This window comes from Lissotriton helveticus, chromosome 4_1, assembly GCF_964261635.1.
Source record: "Lissotriton helveticus chromosome 4_1, aLisHel1.1, whole genome shotgun sequence".
In the NCBI taxonomy this organism is placed as follows: domain Eukaryota; kingdom Metazoa; phylum Chordata; class Amphibia; order Caudata; family Salamandridae; genus Lissotriton; species Lissotriton helveticus.
The window spans coordinates 591,454,803-591,473,555 of NC_136063.1; the positions used below are offsets into that span (position 1 = coordinate 591,454,803).

At 51.4% G+C, this 18,753-nt stretch overlaps 1 protein-coding gene across 3 annotated transcripts in view; it reads left to right on the forward strand.

Annotated features, from left to right (window-relative positions):
- The window catches only part of PDE7A (phosphodiesterase 7A), a 1,945,501-nt gene that overhangs the window by 230,161 nt on the left and 1,696,587 nt on the right, over positions 1 to 18,753 (forward strand). The gene's annotated exons all lie outside the window — the stretch shown is intronic.

The window sequence follows — 18,753 nt, forward strand, 5'->3', positions numbered from 1 at the left end:
AAGTTCAGTGATATATTCTGATCCCTTAGGGGGACGGAGCATATTAGCCAGTGTTCTCCCGGCTCGATCACACTCACCATATCTACGGGCCTGAGTATATTTCTGCAGAAATGCAGTTTCTCGCTCTGCCTCCTCCTGAAATTTCGTTAGCTTGGACCTCAACTCAGCCCTAGTCGCTGGGGAGGGATTGTCCGGAATACACGATTCTAATTGTCTTATTTCCTCTTCCAGTATTTGAAGGGTAGGGCGTATGTCCCTCGACACACCCGTCTTCAGTACCATACAGTGTCCCCTAACGACCACTTTAAAGGCCTCCCATAATGTACCAGGTGAATCCACTGTCCCTTCATTATGTTCAAAAAATTCGACAACCATCTTTCTCAGTTCTTCACGGAAAACTAAATCTAACAGGGCCCGTGACTGAAACCTCCAGCTAAATGGCTGTATATATCGTGGTGGGACTTTCAGTGTTAGTTGAACGGGCGCATGGTCAGAAAAGGTGCGTGGGTGGTGCGACGCCTCACAGACCCAAGCATGACAATCTCTAGCTGACAGCCAGTAGTCCAATCTCGACCATGCATTGCGGTGTTGCGTCACACAAGTTCCCTCCCTCTCCATCGGGTGAAATGTTCTCCATGTATCCACCAATGGTAAATCATCTATAATACCTAATAGCAGCTCAGCGGCCCTAGGATGATGATCTCGAACCGCACCCCGTCTATCAGCAGCAGGCGACAAAACAACATTGAAGTCCCCTACCCAGAGTGTCGCAAACCTACCCAATGATTGAATTCTATGCCACACAGTTTGAAAAAAGTCTGGACAATCTATATTGGGGCCATAAGTGTGTACAATTACTATTGGAGTGTTAACCAGTGTGCCTTGGAGCAATATATATCTACCCTCCCTATCAATCACCGTATGATGTGTCTTGCATGGCAAACCCATGCGTATTAATATTGCCACTCCTCTATAATAATTAGCCTCTACTACCACGCCCCATCTGCCACATTTCAATGCATTTGTGGCTGGTGTAGCGAGATGAGTTTCTTGTAACAAACAGATATCCACCCTATCCACCCGTGCCTGGTTAAGTATGAGTGAATAAGCCTGGCCTTCCGTCTATCATTCAAACCTCTAATGTTTCACGTTAAATGTCTAACAGCAGACATAGCCACCAATTGTAAACTACATAATCATGAACAGTGACCTTGTCCAATAAATCCTGATACGCCAACATTACGTTGGTAGGTGTTTTCCATCCGTAGGTTCCAGAGAAACATCTGACACACAAAAGGGCGAAAAAGGCATAGGTAATACTGTGACAAAAAACTGGTGACATGGCAGTGATAACTGTTACAAAAAAACCTCCCCCTCCCCCCCCCACCTCCCACTACAACCCCCCAATTAGGTTGAGGCCATCCCCCCCTGGACGCACCCCAACAAAAACACCCAATCTTCAAAATCAAACATAAGGGAATCATCCCATGGGGCACGTAAGGTCGCCAGCTTACTCCCCCACACTTTTGGTGGGGTGGCCAAGGCCGAAATTATAAACTACCTCCAATTACTTTGGCCATATTGCACCTGTGTAACCGACCAAGTAGCACAGCCCCCCCCGGCAGCAATGGGGAAAAACAGTGAATGTTAAATCCAATATAATCCACTATAGCACATAGTGCACCAACATTCGAACAGAGCTCATTTAGCATAATTGCACTTATCTACACATCCAATTGTCTGTATCATCACTTCAGTCATTATCACTCAGCGGCCGTTCAGAGAGGGAGTCAGTTTGCGGAGCCAGCTGCTTATGGTCTTTCGCCATCTGTTTGGCGTAGGCGAGGGCTGCCTTTGCGTCCGTGAAAAAGGTGGGTTTCCCATGGCCCTGCACTCTCAACTTGGCCGGATAGATCAGAGCATACCTGGTGCCGATCTGCTGGAATATTTTCTTTGCAGGAATAGACTCGCGGCGAGCCGCCTGCACCTGGAGCTTGAAGTCCGGGTATAATGCTATATCGTTTCCTTTGTATTGAATAGCCCCCTTCTCCCTTGCAAGCCGGAGGATCGTGTCTCTGTCTCTGTAGTTCAGCACACTTGCTAGAATGGGTCTTGGTGGTGCTCCCGGTTTCGGTCTAGGGCCCAGTGAGCGATGTGCACGCTCAATCAGGAACATGGTTGAGAGGTCCGTACCAAACAGATCCCGCATTATTTCTTCTATGTATTTTCCCATGTTCTGAATATCTGTAGATTCTGCAACTCCCGTTATGCGAATGTTGTTTCTCCTCGATCTCGCCTCCATTTCCGTTTGACCTTCTTCCGTTTCCGTGATTCTCGTTTCCATCACACTCATGCGGCCCTCATGTTTTTCTACTCTTTACGTGATTCTGTCTAATCTTTCCGCCAACAAATCCATTTTCGTATCTATCCCTTGTAGACTTGTTTTAAGTTCCTTGAACATGGAACGAATGTCCTCTTCGGGTGGCTGGGCCACAGCTCTGTCTCCCGATTGGTCCTGTCGATCCCCATCGGCATCCGACGATTTACTGGATTTTTTGTCGGAGTTGATCTTCGGCTGGCGCGTTTCTGGCTTCCCCATGACCGCACCCTTCCACTACCTTTAGCAACAATCCGGGTGTACCGTCACCACAGTCCGGTAGCTTTTATGGTATGGATAGTGGCACAAGCAGCTCAGACCCTCCGACCAGACCTTCTCCGACATGCAGCCAGGCTGGCACGTTCAAACACCATACACCTCAGGGCAACCACGCCGCCAATCCAGGGATGCGCCACCAGCCATGTCCCTGTATCCGAACTCGCACTCCTGTCTCTTCCGAACTTCGCCAGTGATGCTTACCGTGTCCACAATGACAGCCTGATCACTGTCCCAAGTAACCTCAGTTGGCTCCTCAGTAGAAGCGCACCACCTCTGCCAACTGGTTGTCTCCGGGTTTTGCAACTATGTTTATGCATGCAAGCTGCAGCAAGGGTCGCAGTAATGGCCTCGGCGCTACCAGTTATAATTGGCCTTCACAGCTGGCTGTTCATTTTGGGCAGCTTCTGTAGCACACTGTACATCCCACCATCACACGCCAGTGTATGCAGAGTAACGGATTAGAAAGGAATGGGTGCTGCTGGCCACTCTCATTCACTGCTTATTTGTAGCGCCACAGTTACAACCATTAAAAGTGTTGCTGTTATCGCTTTAGGCATACCACAGCATTCATCTGTCTCTAGAAGTGAGCGATGCACACCTAAGCTCCCTGTGGGAGAGATGTTGTGGTTTGATAGAAACTGCCTCTGCTCTTAATACACACAGGAGCTGGCTAGTAATATTAATGAACTACTTATGCAGTGTTGCTGTTCACCATGCTCTAGCCGCTTCAGGAGTACCCAGGTTCGCCACGCGTTCACCAACTGTCCTGCAGAGAGTCTGAACAAATAGAGGATTCACAATGGAGTCCGTCCCAATATGTCTCTGCGCCTTAGCAATGTGCACTGTCAGGTGTTACCTTTCCACATAGTCAGTTTTGCATACACACATTCCTTCTGTTTTGCCTCCACTTCTGTTGTCCTCCAATTGGGCTCCAAGTCAACAGACATGTAGCCGGCAGGATCACAGCCACATGTACGTGCGCACCTCTCAAAATGGCGATCTTGCCTTATCTGGTCGGATCAGCCCTGCCCCGCCGAGTCTCCACCTGTGACCCCGTCGCCGACAAGATAATCCGGGGAACCGCCGCCCCCTCTCTCCTTCTATCGTAGCGCTGCCTCAGTTCACCGGCACCTCCGACCTCCACCAACAGCGGTCCCGGCACCTGCAGCCTCGTCCGTTCAGCGTCCCAGGACACTGCACACAATACCGATGAGATAGCCAGCAACCACATGCATCAGGAAACGGGCCTCTTGTTTCTCCGGTCACCCGTCATCACTCCTCTGTTCCGGCGACCCGAACTTCCGGCCACTGCGATCCGGCAGTCTAACTCCCTCAGCCGCCACACCTTCTGATTTACGTCCCGGCTGCCGCAGTACTGGGACTAGTGTAGGCCCCTCACCTCACGGTGGCGTAGTGCCCTCCCTCTGGCCGAAAAGCACAAAATGCTCCACAGGCATGCCGCGCCCCTCCGCCGGCCACAGTATCCTGGCGAAATATCCAGTGACTTCCAAAGACTTTTCTACAACAAAACAAACTGCAAACATCCGGGCCCAACACTAGGTGGCCATCTATGCATAGTGTGTAACACTGCAGCTCTACATGCCAAGAACAGATGCATACTGGTAAGTAGCATTTCCCTTTCTATGGAATCTGAATGTGCTGGGGGGCGGGGCTTGAGCGCCGATGAAGGAGGTCGCCTGAGCGCTCAGCTCCGCGATCGAGCCTCCAATAATCCTGATAAATCAACACTGCCGACCCCTAACCCACTTGAGATCGCGTGGGAAGGGCGTCTCAGCCGCCGGACCCACGGTTGGCCGTCCCTGCAAAGCCAGCTGCTGACTAACTGAGCTGAATGCAGCTCGGCGGCCCCGGACAGAGCTGCGGCCAAGATGGCGGCCATGCGGGAGTGAAGATCCCCGAACAAGCGGTGAATACACAGGACCTGAGTCCTGGACAGGACCCCCCTGACCGCCGACGAGGAGTGAGGTGGCTGCCCAGACCACGATCGGAGCCCGGAGAAACCAGTGCGGCGGCCTGCCACGCGGATAGGGTCGACGGATGTACGTCCGGCTAAGGCCTAGCGAGGAGGAAGCTATTGCACGGAGGGCGCTTGCGGTCTGGCCTACAACCCGGCGGACCCATAGGGAGTGAAATGCCCCCTAAATCGAGATCGGGCGGAACCGACCCGACTTGCTGGCCATTGCGGTGCGTAAACGACCAACCACCCAGCTTGTAGACCCCTGGGCAACACGTAAAATGGTGACCACGGGACTGGCTTAACCTCCGACGAACCAGGAGCAGGGAAAAGCACCACAGGCCTGCGGGTCGGCAACATCCAGCCCCGACCCCGCAAGGGGACCCAGCAAGGGAGTAAGCCGCCTGAGGAGGCCACACCGGCAGGATGGCTTACGCGCAGGACGATACCGCTTCTGCGACCTACGCTGCTGAGCGTAGGCTTGACGGAGGTAAGGGGGCCGGGCGGCCGCCACACACCGCTCTGGTGGGGATAAGAAGAGAAGGGGGCGCCATAACGAGGGACCCTCTGGTGGACTCGGGCAAGGGGATTACCTGATCGTTAATTGGAGAGCACGACGCCTCCCCCCTCCCCCCCCCCACCCTCGGTAGCCACGGATTGTAGGAGTGGCTGCTGGAATCCTCGGGGTGGAAAGAGAGGTACAGAGGTGGCACCACGGTCACTCAAACCCCACAAAGACAGCGCATACACAAGCCCACCTTCCCTCTGGGTGCCTGAGACCTTGGCGGACTGAGCACCATATTTACACCCAGAAGGCGAACGCGAGGCTCAACCACGGAGGGGAACTATCTTACGAACTGCCACGGGCGCACGAGCACGGCTGAGGTGCAGTACGGCCACAGGTTGGACCATCGCGGCGACACCCACTCGTCGATAAGGTACAGGTGGGGGTTTGTGGGTGGACCACACGGCTGCTGCTCGGAAGAGCACCGAGACCTGCTGCCTTGGGCCTGAGGTTCGCGCTGGTTGGCGTCGCTGATAAGAACCCTACACCCTCACGCTTCCCTGAATCTGAAGTTCCTAACCCTATGGCACGAACGCCTCCCTATAGCCAGACACTGCGGTGCTGCAGGTGGAGGCCCTTGAGACCCGTAGGCTGGCAGAGTGGTCTAGCGGTTCCCTGGTGACCACGACAAGAGCAGATATGGCAAAGGACCCCAGTGTCGAGACATTATAACCAGATTATCACTGAGGAAGCTACCCACATACCCTGGCAATGGGGAAACCCAAAGGAACTAAAAGTGGCACTCCGCCCCTGGGGGATACTGAGTCAACGGACACTGGGGATCAGACGGGCCCCGGAGAGCTGCAGGATCCCCAATTGCAGCTTCATCTAGACAAAATCTTGGCGGCGCTGACTGATACACGATCAGCGCTCCAGCAAGATATCGCACAGGTGACCACGAGCCTGGGGCTGCTCCGAGCTGATCACGGCAAATTGGCCGATAGAGTTAAATTGGTGGAAGATGTGGTCCACATCCTAGAACTGGCACAAAAGGACATTCGAGCAACCATGACTAATATGATGGACCGCATGGACATGCTGGAGAGAAGAGCGGAGGAGGCAGAAGGGCACAATCGCCGAAATAACATCCGGATAGTGGGACTGCCGGAGAAAGTGGAAGGGAGGGACATGGTGCAATACCTTGAGGACTGGCTCAGGCAAACGGTGGCACCGGAAGGATTATCCACCTTCTACACACTAGAGAGAGCTCATAGAGTCCCGGCCAGGCCTCCTCAGCAGGGCCGACCGCCGCGTCCGGTGGTCGCCCGACTGCTGCACTATCGGGACAGGGACCTGTTGCTTTAAAAAGCAAGAACAAACGGCCCCTTCCAGGTGGAGAATAGCGGAGTTAACATCTTCCCTGATTACACATACGAAACACAGAGACGACGGACCTCCTTCCTAGCGGTCAAGAGGGAACTAAGATCTGAGGGCTTACAATACTCCCTGCTCTTCCCGGCCCGGCTCCGAGTAATTGTTGACGACTCCACCAAGTTCTGTAGTAGGGGGTCTCTGTGTATAGTCATAATCTAGTGAATGGTCCCGCCCATGTGCGTGGACCCCGGAGCAATCAAAAATCTCATAAGGTGTCGAAAAATGCAGAACTGCACAGACACTTAAGAGAGAATTTAAAGACAGATAATGCAGCCTATATCCACAGGCTACACTGTCCAGTACTTCAACTAGAAATTCCACCAAAAATCCACAAACAGCAAAGCCTGTCCAGATTTCCCTTGCTTTAACAGCAAAAACCCTCTGGAATGATAGAGAGAAAGACTTGGACAGACAAGCCCCATAGGCTGCCATTATGTGGCTCAAAACAGGATACTGTGCCTTTTAAGAGAACCTTCTAGAACTTCACAGTATCCCAGAATGCACTGCAGGTCCCTTTTACTCTCAGTTCTTTTTTCCGGCTCCTGCTAGCAGGACCCTGGAGCATTGATCTCTTCCTTTTGGGATTTGTTTTGTGATTTTCTCACTTTTTCAAGTGTTTTTGGTGCTTTTTTCAAAGTACTTTGGTTATTTCTTCTTTGGTGTGCTTTTGGGGCAGTCTTTTTGTCGAATATGCCAGCCTTATTTGACAAATGCCCGGAGTGTTCCAGGAAGAAGGCCAAGACTGACCCACACGAAGTGTGTATCCTCTGCCTTCCCTCCTCTCCTACCCCAGAGGAGTGTGAGATTTGCTAGGGATTTACCACCAGGACCCTGAGAGACAGAAAGAAGATCAGACTCCAAGGCATGGAGGAGAGAAGACTGCAAGCACGAGGTGGTTCTGGGCAGGTTCCATCTGCCAGTGCTGAGGCCTCAGAGGCAGGAAGTCCAGCAAGCATCCCCATTCTCCGTCGGCGTCGATTGCACCGACGACGTCGAGGGAACTGAACAGACCGCCGTCGATCTCCGGTGACTATTTCGTCATCGTCCTCATCTGCATCGTCGTCGAGGACTCTACGTCGACAGGTGGCCCGGCGTCGGCGCTCGCCGTCGAAGTGATACCATCGCTCTCCGTCGGCGAAAGGAGAAGGTCGTCATCGAGGGGATCCTCTGCGTCGAGAGGGCGATCGCCGTCGAGGCACAGGAAGCCTTCGAGGCGACGGAGACCGACGTCGAGGCGATGGAGGTCGCCGTCGAGACGTAAGCTTTCGCAGTCGAGGGACAGGCGTTCGCCGTCGAGGAAGAGAAGCTCGACGTAGAGGGGCCGACGCTCGCCGTCGGGTCGCCGTTCTTCGGCGCAGAACCGGTGCAGAAGGAGTTTGGGCGACAGGAGTCAGTCTGGCAGGCGTCAAGTGCCTAGGAGAGACTCTCCCACATCCCAGCCTGATAAGGAGGGCGGGTCACCGGGCTCGGTGTACTCTGTCGTGTATACCCCTCCGAGACCGAGGACAGTAACGCCTCCCCCTCCTCCTCCTTTGCCGAGAGGACTGCCTCCGCGGGTCCCTACCCCGCCTCCTCTTCCACCTCTGCCACCTCGGCCTCAGCGGCCGGTTGACAAGCCTCCCCTGCTTCCTCCGAGGTCGGTGTCCCTGCCCAGGTATCCGACTCCTCCGAAGGGGACCCCTCGGCCGAGGGCTCCATCCAAGCCAAAGTCTCCCGTCCCGGTGGAACCGGCAGGGCGACCGAAGCCAAGAAAGTCGCGATCCCGCTCCGGACGGAGAGGGAGGTCGCGCAGTCGTCACAGATCCTCTACGAGGTCAAGACGGCGCCATAGGAGGCGTGGACCACGGTCCCGCACGGACTCTTCCAGAACCAGGTCCTACTCCCCGGCCTTGTCAGACTCCCCGGGGATGAGGGTGTCTCCCTTGGATGACATCAGCACGTTCCAGGATGTTCTCCTGAGGAGTGCAGCAAAATTAGGAATCACGGTGACTGCTCCAACACCTACAACGTCCGTGATTTTTGAGACCCTTCACAAGAAGCATTTGTCTCGCCCTCTACTAGCGCTCATGCCAGGCTTGGTAGAGCCAGCGGAGGAGCTGTTCTTCACGCCTGCAGTGACGAGAGTCGCTCCATCCCGTCTGCTTAAGAAGTACAGGGCTCCGGATTCCGACCCGGCTGTTCTGAGGATTGACCCTGTTCCGGACTCAGTTATAGTGACGGCAGCCAGAAAACAACATTCTACCTCTCAGTCTTCTACCGTGCCTCCGGATAAGGAGAGCCGATGGATCGACTCCAATGGCAGGAAGGCCTGTGGGACGGCGGCTAGGGCCATGAAGACCGCTAGCGATATGGCTTTGCTGGGGCGGTATGATCGTTCCCTGTGGGAATCCCTCCAGCAGTTGACGGAACTCCTGCCACGAGATAAGAGGGAGGATTTCCTCGAAAACCAGAAGGAAGGGATGCTGGTTTCGAACCAGGTCATCAGCGCGGCTGCTGATGGTTCTCTTTTGGCGGCCCATGGTTACTGTCGTGGGATCAACCAGCGACGCCATGCTTGGCTCAGGCTCACATCACTCAAGCCGGAGGCCCAGCAGCGAGTGGCTAATCTGCCCTTCTCGGGGGAGACCCTGTTCGGGAAACATGCGGATGAGATGGCCCGCATGAAGGCGGAGGCCGAGACTCTGACGGCTGTGGGCTTGGAGAAGCCCAAAGAAAAGAAAGCCTACCGCCCGTTCCAGAGACGGTTTGGGGCGCAGGGCCGAGGGCGAGGACAGGCTTCGGGACAGCAGCAGCAACAACAGCAGCAGTTCCGGAGGCCCTTCCAGAAGCGCCAGAAGGGTAGAGGAGGTCAGCAGTCCTCTACAGCGAACAAGGGCGCGGCCGGGTCTCTACCCTGAGCTGTTACTTCCCCTACATCAGTTACCCGCTCCGGTGGGGGGGGAAGCGTTCAATTTTTTCTGGCAGAGTGGAGAAAAATTACTCATGACAAGTGGGTGCTGAATATTGTTTGCAATGGATACAGTCTTCGGTTCACCAGCCCGCCTCCATCAATTCCTCCGGTCAGCTCGCAGTTTCAACTGCGCGAGCTCCAGGCGGAGGCCGAGATCCTGTTCAGGAAAAGGGCGATAGAAGACGTACCTCTGTCTCCAAGAGGAAGAGGTCTGTACTCCCGGTACTTCCTGGTCCGCAAAAAGGACAAGAACGAGTTCAGGCCCATTCTGGATTTGCAACAAGCAAACAAGTGAATTCGCAGAGAGAAGTTTCGCATGCTGTTGTTTCATCAGATTTATCCTCAGCTGCAACAGGGGAGACTGGCTATGTGCTATAGACCATCGTAAACAACTAGAGAGTATTTTTACCAATAATTAACAAGAAGCTCCATAGGAGGAGTGGTCAGGCAAAACAGCCCCCAACACCCGTCAGTGCTTCATACAAACATTTTAGCTGTGTCACAGAAAAGTAGTGAAGTTATCAAAATACCAAAAGGAACCCTCAGGCACCCACCCAAGGTAGGTAGCCGTTTGTCTTCATTGGGTTCTTGTGGTTAGTGCGTGTGAGAATACATCAAACCAAAAAAGTGCAAATAAATTAAAATGAGTGTAGATCACTCCCTCAACCAACACTTTTAATGGAGGGGTGACTCGAACTCAGTTAAAACCAATGTGTATAGACGGACATAAAGAGTTAAGTAAATTTGAACCCCTTGTCCTAAAAAACGGTCGACATGTTTCAGCTATCTGGTCTTGTTCAACCCAGCATTCTTCAGGACCAGAAATGTAAAAAACTCACCCAAAGAGGCAGTACACCCCCTAAAGTGTCTACTCACGGTGGATGGATATTCACATAAACGTGTTTCTACCAACTTAAGATCTATATATTGGTAGACGTCTTGTGCGTTACCTCTATTCTACGAGGTGTGTGGAATCTGTGAAGAAACCCATAAACTAAATTCATAATCAGACATTGTTAAAACAATTCTCCTTTATCAAGATTTTACCACAGTTATTACTTTTAAAACCCATTACTCACCCTGTGACACAGTCGAACCAAGATTTGTTTGATTATAAAGACATAGAAAAAACAAAAAAACAAAAAAAAGTGAAAAAGGTTATAGCTGTTATGCTAGAGGGATATGCATCTTCCACCACTGTTAAACCCTTCTAGTATTGACCGATTGCGCATTACTTCCCTTATGTCACTCTACATTGATAAATGACATTACTCCTGTATGAACCTGGCTTCTTTTTCCCACCCAGGATCTACTCTAAATATGAATTTTAAAAACAAACAGTATTCCTTCGAGAAAAAACATGTCTTTATAATCAAACAAATCTTGGTTCGACTGTGTCACAGGGTGAGTGATGGGGTTTTAAAAGTAATAATTTTATCTGGATAAGACCAAGGATATTCGTAGGTCTGACCAATTGTTTTTCAATTATGGATCAGTCAGGACGGGTCTTGCTACCTCTAAACAGTCCATCTCTAGGTGGATTGTGTCCTGTATACAATTGTGTTACCAAAAAGCTAATAAGACCTTAGGGAGTAAGCGTAAGGCTCATTCCACCAGGGGCAAAGCTGCCACGACTGCTTTGCTCCGTAATGTTCCAATTGCAGAAATCTGCAAGGCGGCCACTTGGAAGTCGGTCCATACCTTTGCTAAGCATTACTATCTGGACACTGATGCCAGGGCAGATGCTCAGGTTGGGCAGGCTTCGCTGCGAAATCTGTTCGCACAGTAGTGGTGTTATTTTCTCTTTTCTCCACTGCCGCTTTGGTGTGGGGATGGGCTTGCCATTCTATTCACTAGATTAGGACTATACACAGAGATCCCGTACTACAGAAGGAGTAGTTTCTGTCCTGTAACTCCAGTTCTGTAGTAGGGGTATCTGTTATAGTCATAAGCGCCCGCATTCGGAACAGACAAAGGGGACAGAGGAAGCCCCCGCAATCCGTAACCGGAGCGGAAGGAGGTCCTGGACCTTGTATCGGTCATCTCGGGCACACAAGGCACGCCACCGCGGGAAGAAGAGAAAGGCGATGGACACTCTGACACTGAACGTTCTGAAACGGACAGTATGCCGCTCCCAGTGATCACCCCGGCCACGGCAGAAGAAATGATGGACGAAGGCTAAAGACAACTGGTGAGCTGTATGGGTTCCAGACGAGGCCTACAGGGGACATTTGGCTGAGGTTGGCGGGGGAGGGGACTTGTATGTGGTTGGGGAGGGAGATTGTCGGTAGGGCACTACACTGTTCGAGGCTCGATCGCTCGACGACGAGGCTGGGGTTCGGGCGGCTTCCCGTTGGCGACCAACCCCCCCACTGAGCCCTTAAGGCGTACCCACAGCGACTCCTGTTGGGTTAATTCCATGGTTTTCAAAGGGACTGTTTGGACGGGTGCTAGATGGAGATCACTAGGTCCTGTTCTGGGGGGCAAGGGGGGACTGTTTAGTTGTAGATTTGGGCGGGGGGGACTCATCCTCGATACTAACACCTTCCCAGGTTCTGGGGAATCAGATTGTAATGATGGTGGAGTGCCTGGTGCACTGAGGGACAATGGGTGATCTGACTAATCTAAGATGCATCACATGGAATGGGCGAGGTCTCCATAGCATGATAAGGTGCCATAAAATCCATGCTTACCTGGTGCGTAGAGGAGTGCAGATAGCGTTGCTGCAAGAGACACATCTAACACGAGCTGAGGGTATAGCGCTACAGCGTAGGTGGAGGGGACAAGTTTTTAATAAGACATATTCAGCATTCGCAAGAGGTACACTGGTTTGGATCAGGGCCGGAGTTCCATTTCACGTGACCCAACAGGTTATTGACCCAGAGGGCAGGTTCGTGGCGGTGAGTGGCAGACTGGGAGGAAAAGATATAACTATTTGCAGTGTTTATGCACCCAATGTTGAACAGAAGGCTTTCCTAGCGATGCTGTCTGGGTTCCTAGCACACTTACTGACAGGACCAGTGTTAATGGGGGGGGGACTTTAACTCGGTATTAGATACCTCAATGGATAGATCGCACCCACCGTTAAGGGACTCCCCGATACACCGTGCCACTAAAGGTAGATTGGAATGGCAGGAGAGGTGGGGCCTGACGGACGTATGGCGTGCGCAGCACCCGCATGACCGGGACTACTCTTATTTTTCAGGGATTCACGAGCTCCATGTGCGGCTAGACGCGATACTTTGTTCCTCAGACCTAGTACCGGTAGTGGTGCTAGGTCTGAATATTTAACACGAACTGTGTCTGATCATAACCCTATGCTGTTGGCCTTGCGTTGGCTCCCTAGTGTATCATGTGTTCCCACTTGGAAACTTTGTCCGGAATTACTCTGATCCTGTATTTAAGGGGGCGTTAGAAAAGAGGATCACGCAATACTTCTAAGATAATGCCGGCACGACCGGAGCGAGGGCGACGGAATGGGATGCTTTCAAGGTAGTCTTGAGAGGGTTCTGCATAGGAGCACAGGTAGGAGTGCGTAGGGTTCTCCTAGATGATCTGGACAGAGCAGACAGGGTGCTCCGAGAAGCGGAACTTTCAAGGCCCGGCCACTCGGAGCTACAAGACACGGTCACTAAGGCCAAGGAACTAGTAGCAGTGGAAATGGAGCGCTTGCGTAGTTATGACTATAAGGCATACACGGCCAGGACGCATGCAGAGGGCGATCGGGCTGGGACCTTGTTGGCCTGGCTTGCTAACCCCACTAAAAGGAGCACCCCCATAGTATCGATGCGAACCTCTGACGGGAGGGAGGTCTACATCCAGACCGAGGTTCTGCAGTGCTTCGAGAGTTATTATGCGTCCCTATATAGAAGCAGGCTGGAGGTGAAGACCCCGGCTGTGGAAGCCTTCCTGGAGGGACTCTGCTTTCCGGAGTTGGACCGGGACCAGGCTGAGGCGCTGGGCAGAGATATAACAGTGGAGGAAATTCGGGGCGCCATTAAAAGTATGGCGTGGAACAAGACCCCAGGGCTGGATGGCATGCCAATAGAATTTTATAGCAAGCATGTTGACTTCCTGGCGCCAAGATTGCTGGAGGTCTACAGGGAGGCGAAGCGATTGGGACTGCTACCGCCTTCCATGCGTGAAGCACTAATCATACCCCTACTGAAACCTGGAAGGGAGAGTGAGGATAAGGCCTCTTACAGACCGCTCTCGATGCTCACTACGGACTATAAAATACTGAGCAGTATTTTAGCATCTCGCCTACTGAGCCACATGACCATACTAGTGCATGTAGACCAGGCTGGATTTATCCCGACGCGAAATACGACCTCAAACGTACGCCGACTGATCCGACTGCTGGAGGAGAGCCACTCTGAAGCCCGCCACCCGGTGGTTTTGATGGTAGACATCGAGAAGGCATTTGACAGCCTCGAGTGGGAATACCTCTACGCAGTACTACAACGCTTCGGCTTCGGCGAAGAATTCCTGAAGTGGACTTCGGTGCTATACACATCGGCGGTAGCTAGGGTAAAAACGGGCGTGATAATATCCCAGCAATACCCGGTCGAGAGAGGTACGAGGCAGGGGTGCTCGTTGTCACCACTATTGTTCGCTCTAGCGATAGAGCCGTTGGCAATATCGATCCGATCGGGAGCTCATTACACTGGGCTGAGCGACATGACAGGACGTCACTATATATCGCTATACGCGGACGACCTCCTGCTCTTCCTTGAGGATGCCAATGGGGCGTTGTAAGGCGCTGACCGCTTGCTACAGCGGTTTGGAATGGTCTCGGGCCTCAAAGTAAATTGGGACAAGACATGCTTATTCCCAGTACGCCACGGTGAGCCACAACCGCCTACGACCAGACCAGTGCGCTGGGAGCCCACCTGCTTAAAATATCTGGGCGTGCACATATACCACACACCGGCCGGCGTGCTGGAAGGGAATATAGGGCGTGGAATGAGAGCACTGAAGAGCAGCATGGCCTTTTGGACCACGCTTCCACTATCCATAGCAGGTCAAGTGGCACTACAAAAAATGGTGGCACTACCACGATTTCTATACTACTTTAGGACACTCCCTGTGTGGATTCCAGCTGCCACCTTCCGACTCCTGAGATCCATGATTGTGTCCTTCCTTTGGGGGACGGGTCGGCGGAGAGTGGCTCCGAGGACTCTGCTAATACCCAAATCAGAGGGGGGGATGGCGGTCCCCGATTTGGAACTATATTACTTAGCAGCGCAGCTACAGATTTACACTCAAGTGGTGGCTCGGGAATTTAGAGGCCCTGAACACACCAGAGGTCAAGGCATCCCTCGTCACGTTCTTTCCTTCATAGCACTACAGCAAAAACTAGTAATACGCGACTTGTCTCTTGAAGAAAATACGATACGGCTATGCTGGAACCGCACTCAACGTAAGGTGGGGGTGATACATCCATACGTCCCTGAGATGCCTTTGGGAATGCTGACAGCGCTCCCGCACGGTGGTGACTGGTCGAGACTGCAGGTTTGGGAGGAGGCGGGAATACAGATGGTAGGAGACTTATACGAGGATGGGGCCCTGGTGCCCTACCCGACGCTACTAGAACGATACAACTTACCTAGGGGGGACTTCCTGCTCCATGCCGCATTAACACAAGCGATACAGAAACACTGGAAAGAAGGCCTGACTGAACCGAAAATGACAATGGCGTGCCAATATGCCATGAGCTCTGCTGGAACCTACAAGTCGGTCACCTGTCTTTACTCCAGAATGGTTAATGAGGATTTACCTCCTCTAATGACATTTGAAGGGGAAGTGGGAAACAGAGATAGGAAGACTTATACCTGAGACAACTAGGGCGCAGATTGTGCGGAGGGCCCAGAAGAGCACACGCAACACCAGATTTCAGCTGGTGCACTTTTTTATCCTCCACCGCGCGCGTACCTTACGCCGGGATGGATCCAAAAGTACTTCAATGCAGACGGGGCGGCCTGTCCCAGATATGCACTAGTTTGAGCGGAGCTGGGCCATATGCTGTGGACGTGTCCGGCACTGGAGCTATATTGGAAGGAGGTGGGAGACACCCTGAACGCGATCACAGAACGAGGTTTAGCGTTCGACATAGCAATAGGTGTGCTACACTGGTTCCCCCACACCCCCAAAAATAAGATTACCAGTACATATATAGACATGGGGCTCGTGTTAGACAAGCGGGAAATTACACGACACTGGAAGGCGGCGATAGGCCCGAATAGCACGAGATGGAGGAACGAGTTTCTTAAATGGGCTAATGGAGAGAGTTCGATCAGATTCCAAACCGCGCAGCGACAACATAACGAAAAGGCATTAGAATCTGCTCAAACATGGGACGCCTTGACACAAGCGTTGCGCGACTATGGTATGCAGGATCACCAGGCAGAGCAGCACTCAGGAGGCGGGGTTTCTCCGTAACACGCCAGTGACATTGCATCACTTGACATACTTTGCAGCGTCTCCTGCTCACTCACATCGTCTGAGCTGATACCACTTGCAATTAGAGGATGAAGACCCGGGGAGGGACAAGGGATAACCTGTTAGCCACTTGGGTAAGGCACACTGAGACTAGCACACGAGGAGATTCTTAGAGGGGAGGAAGTGAGGCTAGATAAGGGCTATCGAGTTAAGATTGTACGGACAATTTGCTATGGCCTCTTGGGGTTATAACAGGCTATGCGTTGGGGAATGGGTGGAAGGGGGGAAAAGAAAAGCAGATGCAAGAGCTTCCTGCTGAACAGATGCAATTGTCTTTTGTTTTTATGCTTCTAGCACTTTTCCGGTTAACGCCACCCGACCTCCAGGATGTGGTTCACTGGCTGTGTAATGTTTAGTTTAATGACCTTTGCATTGCTACTGTCGGAAGCAGGACTGGCGAACAGAAAGATTGTGTACTAAACAAATCTGCAAAAAAAAAGAAAATATTTTTAAATGGAATCTGAATGTGCTGAGCAGCTTTCCTTTCGGCTGGAATTTTGCCAGTGCTTAGTGAAATTTTGTATAATGAGTCGGAGCCAGCTGATTACAGTGTAGCTGCTATCTTGACTGGGATAGGATCTGAAGGGGAACATGATTTTGCAGCCTTCAAGGCCATGTGAGCGGACTCCATATTGGGAGGAGCAAACTTCTCTAATGTGCAGATGTTGAGGGCCTTTTCAGGAATGCCTTTAGATTCCGAGTTAGTACAGTATAACTGGCTCGACAGATAGTTGTTCATCAGGTTTACTTTATCCTGCAAATCGTCTAGTATAGCATCTCAAAGCAATTGTGAACGAGGAGTGTTTGTTATGCAAGCCTGGGGGTTGATGAAGTAATGAAGGGCTTTATGAAGTTCCGTAGAGGAGTAATTATGGGTGCACCTTAGCAATAAAGTGAAAAACAGATGGTAAGAGAATTGAAAAATCTAGAACAAGCTAAGACATCTGAATACGATGCTAAGAGTATACAGGAAAACATGGACCAAATAAATGGGGAACTTCAAATGAAAACAGAGTGTTTTGTATTACAAACCAAGAAAACGGGCAAAATGAAAATCCTATTTTAACAGATTTTTGGATAAATCACTCCCCTATAATACAGCCCGACAACCCGTACCCCCAGGACCCCAACAACGAATTCCCCCCACCGGTGTGGGTTGCTTCCACTGCTTCCCCCAACAACACCTCCACCTATGTCCATGGTGCCCAATGTTATGAGTACCCCTAATACTGGGGTACTTGCAAGTCAACAGATAGGGTTTAATATTGTTAATACCCCTGTGTTACCGACAGTTGGGTCTGTTCCCTCCAAGTCTGGTGACTTTACTCAGTGGTCAACTCGTTTCAGTGGTCGTCATATAAATATAAAACATTGATGAGACGTTCCTCGTTGGATGCCAGCACATCAATGATATCACGTACACAATTAGATAAACAAGAAAAGAAAATAATTAGGGAAATGGTTCATGAATGGATGGGAAAAGGGGTTGTAACAAAACAAAATGTGTTTCATACATTCCTCCCACTGTCTCCAAGAACTAAAAAATATGTTCTCTGTATGGCACAGCGCCTAGGTGAGTTATTTAGAGAAATAGAGGCATGAGCAGGAGGTAGTGAAGCGATCCCACAGGAATAATGACAATTATGTAGGAACAGTGATGTTTCCACTTTGTCTGAGCGCGAATGTGAAGATTGGTTTGAGTAATGTTATGCTTGGCACGCACGTCCCTCCCGTCAACTTTTGGAATTTCCAGACTTTGACGACAATAACATAACATGTGTATTTGTAAAGCACACAATTACCCGAAGGTGTCCTGGTGCTGAATAACATGTTTATTGTTACTCAACTCAATGGTACTCATTTTATCAACCTCAAATGGATGAAAGGCTGAGTGGACACGCCGGGATTTGAACCTGTGACCATGAGGTAGAACACAGGCCCCTGCTGTGATGTATTCCTATAGGTACTGTATCGATTCCCCTATTCCTGACCCTGGTTTGGTTAATAATTAACTAGCAGCCATCCAACGGTGCAAAAACCGTTATCTGATTAAGCCACACCACGGCACAGAAGCGCGTTATCTGATTAGGTCATAACGCATGCCATCTAATTAGACAAGCGATATTCCTCCAGCCCCTGATAAGGCATACGGAGTTCTCAAAACAAATCAAACCTACAGCGACCTGGGAAATTCCCATAGCCATTGTTTTGATTTCACCGAGAACTTCAGCAAAGAATGTGCGAACGAGCCCGTTCATATGACATCCTTATTGACGTATATATGTCCATCCTTACGTCAATCTCGGCACCTTTCAGGTATAAATATTACCGACATTGCCTTAAGCAAACACATGCGCTGGTGACGAGATCGGAGCAGCGAGACGTGCTGAGGAGCCCAGCAGAGAGCGAAGCCCACAGACGCTGCCCCGCCTTCCTGACGCGCTGAGAACGAGACGCTGCCTTTCTCCTGCTGAGAAATCCAGCTCCGGCGCTTCCAAGCAGCCCTCGCAGGCAGCTGGAATATCAAGACCTGGGATAAGAGATACCAGCCCTCCATCATTCTAGATCACAGGTACAGAACTGAATAACCCCTTGCAGAGAATTCTCGAATCAGTCCCTTGGCAAAACAAACTTAACTTAAACTGCTACTTATCTACTCCCGCCCACGTATTAGGCTTAGGTCAGGTACACTGGGGTAGGCGTGGTTAGAAGCACCCGTTGAGTATGATTAG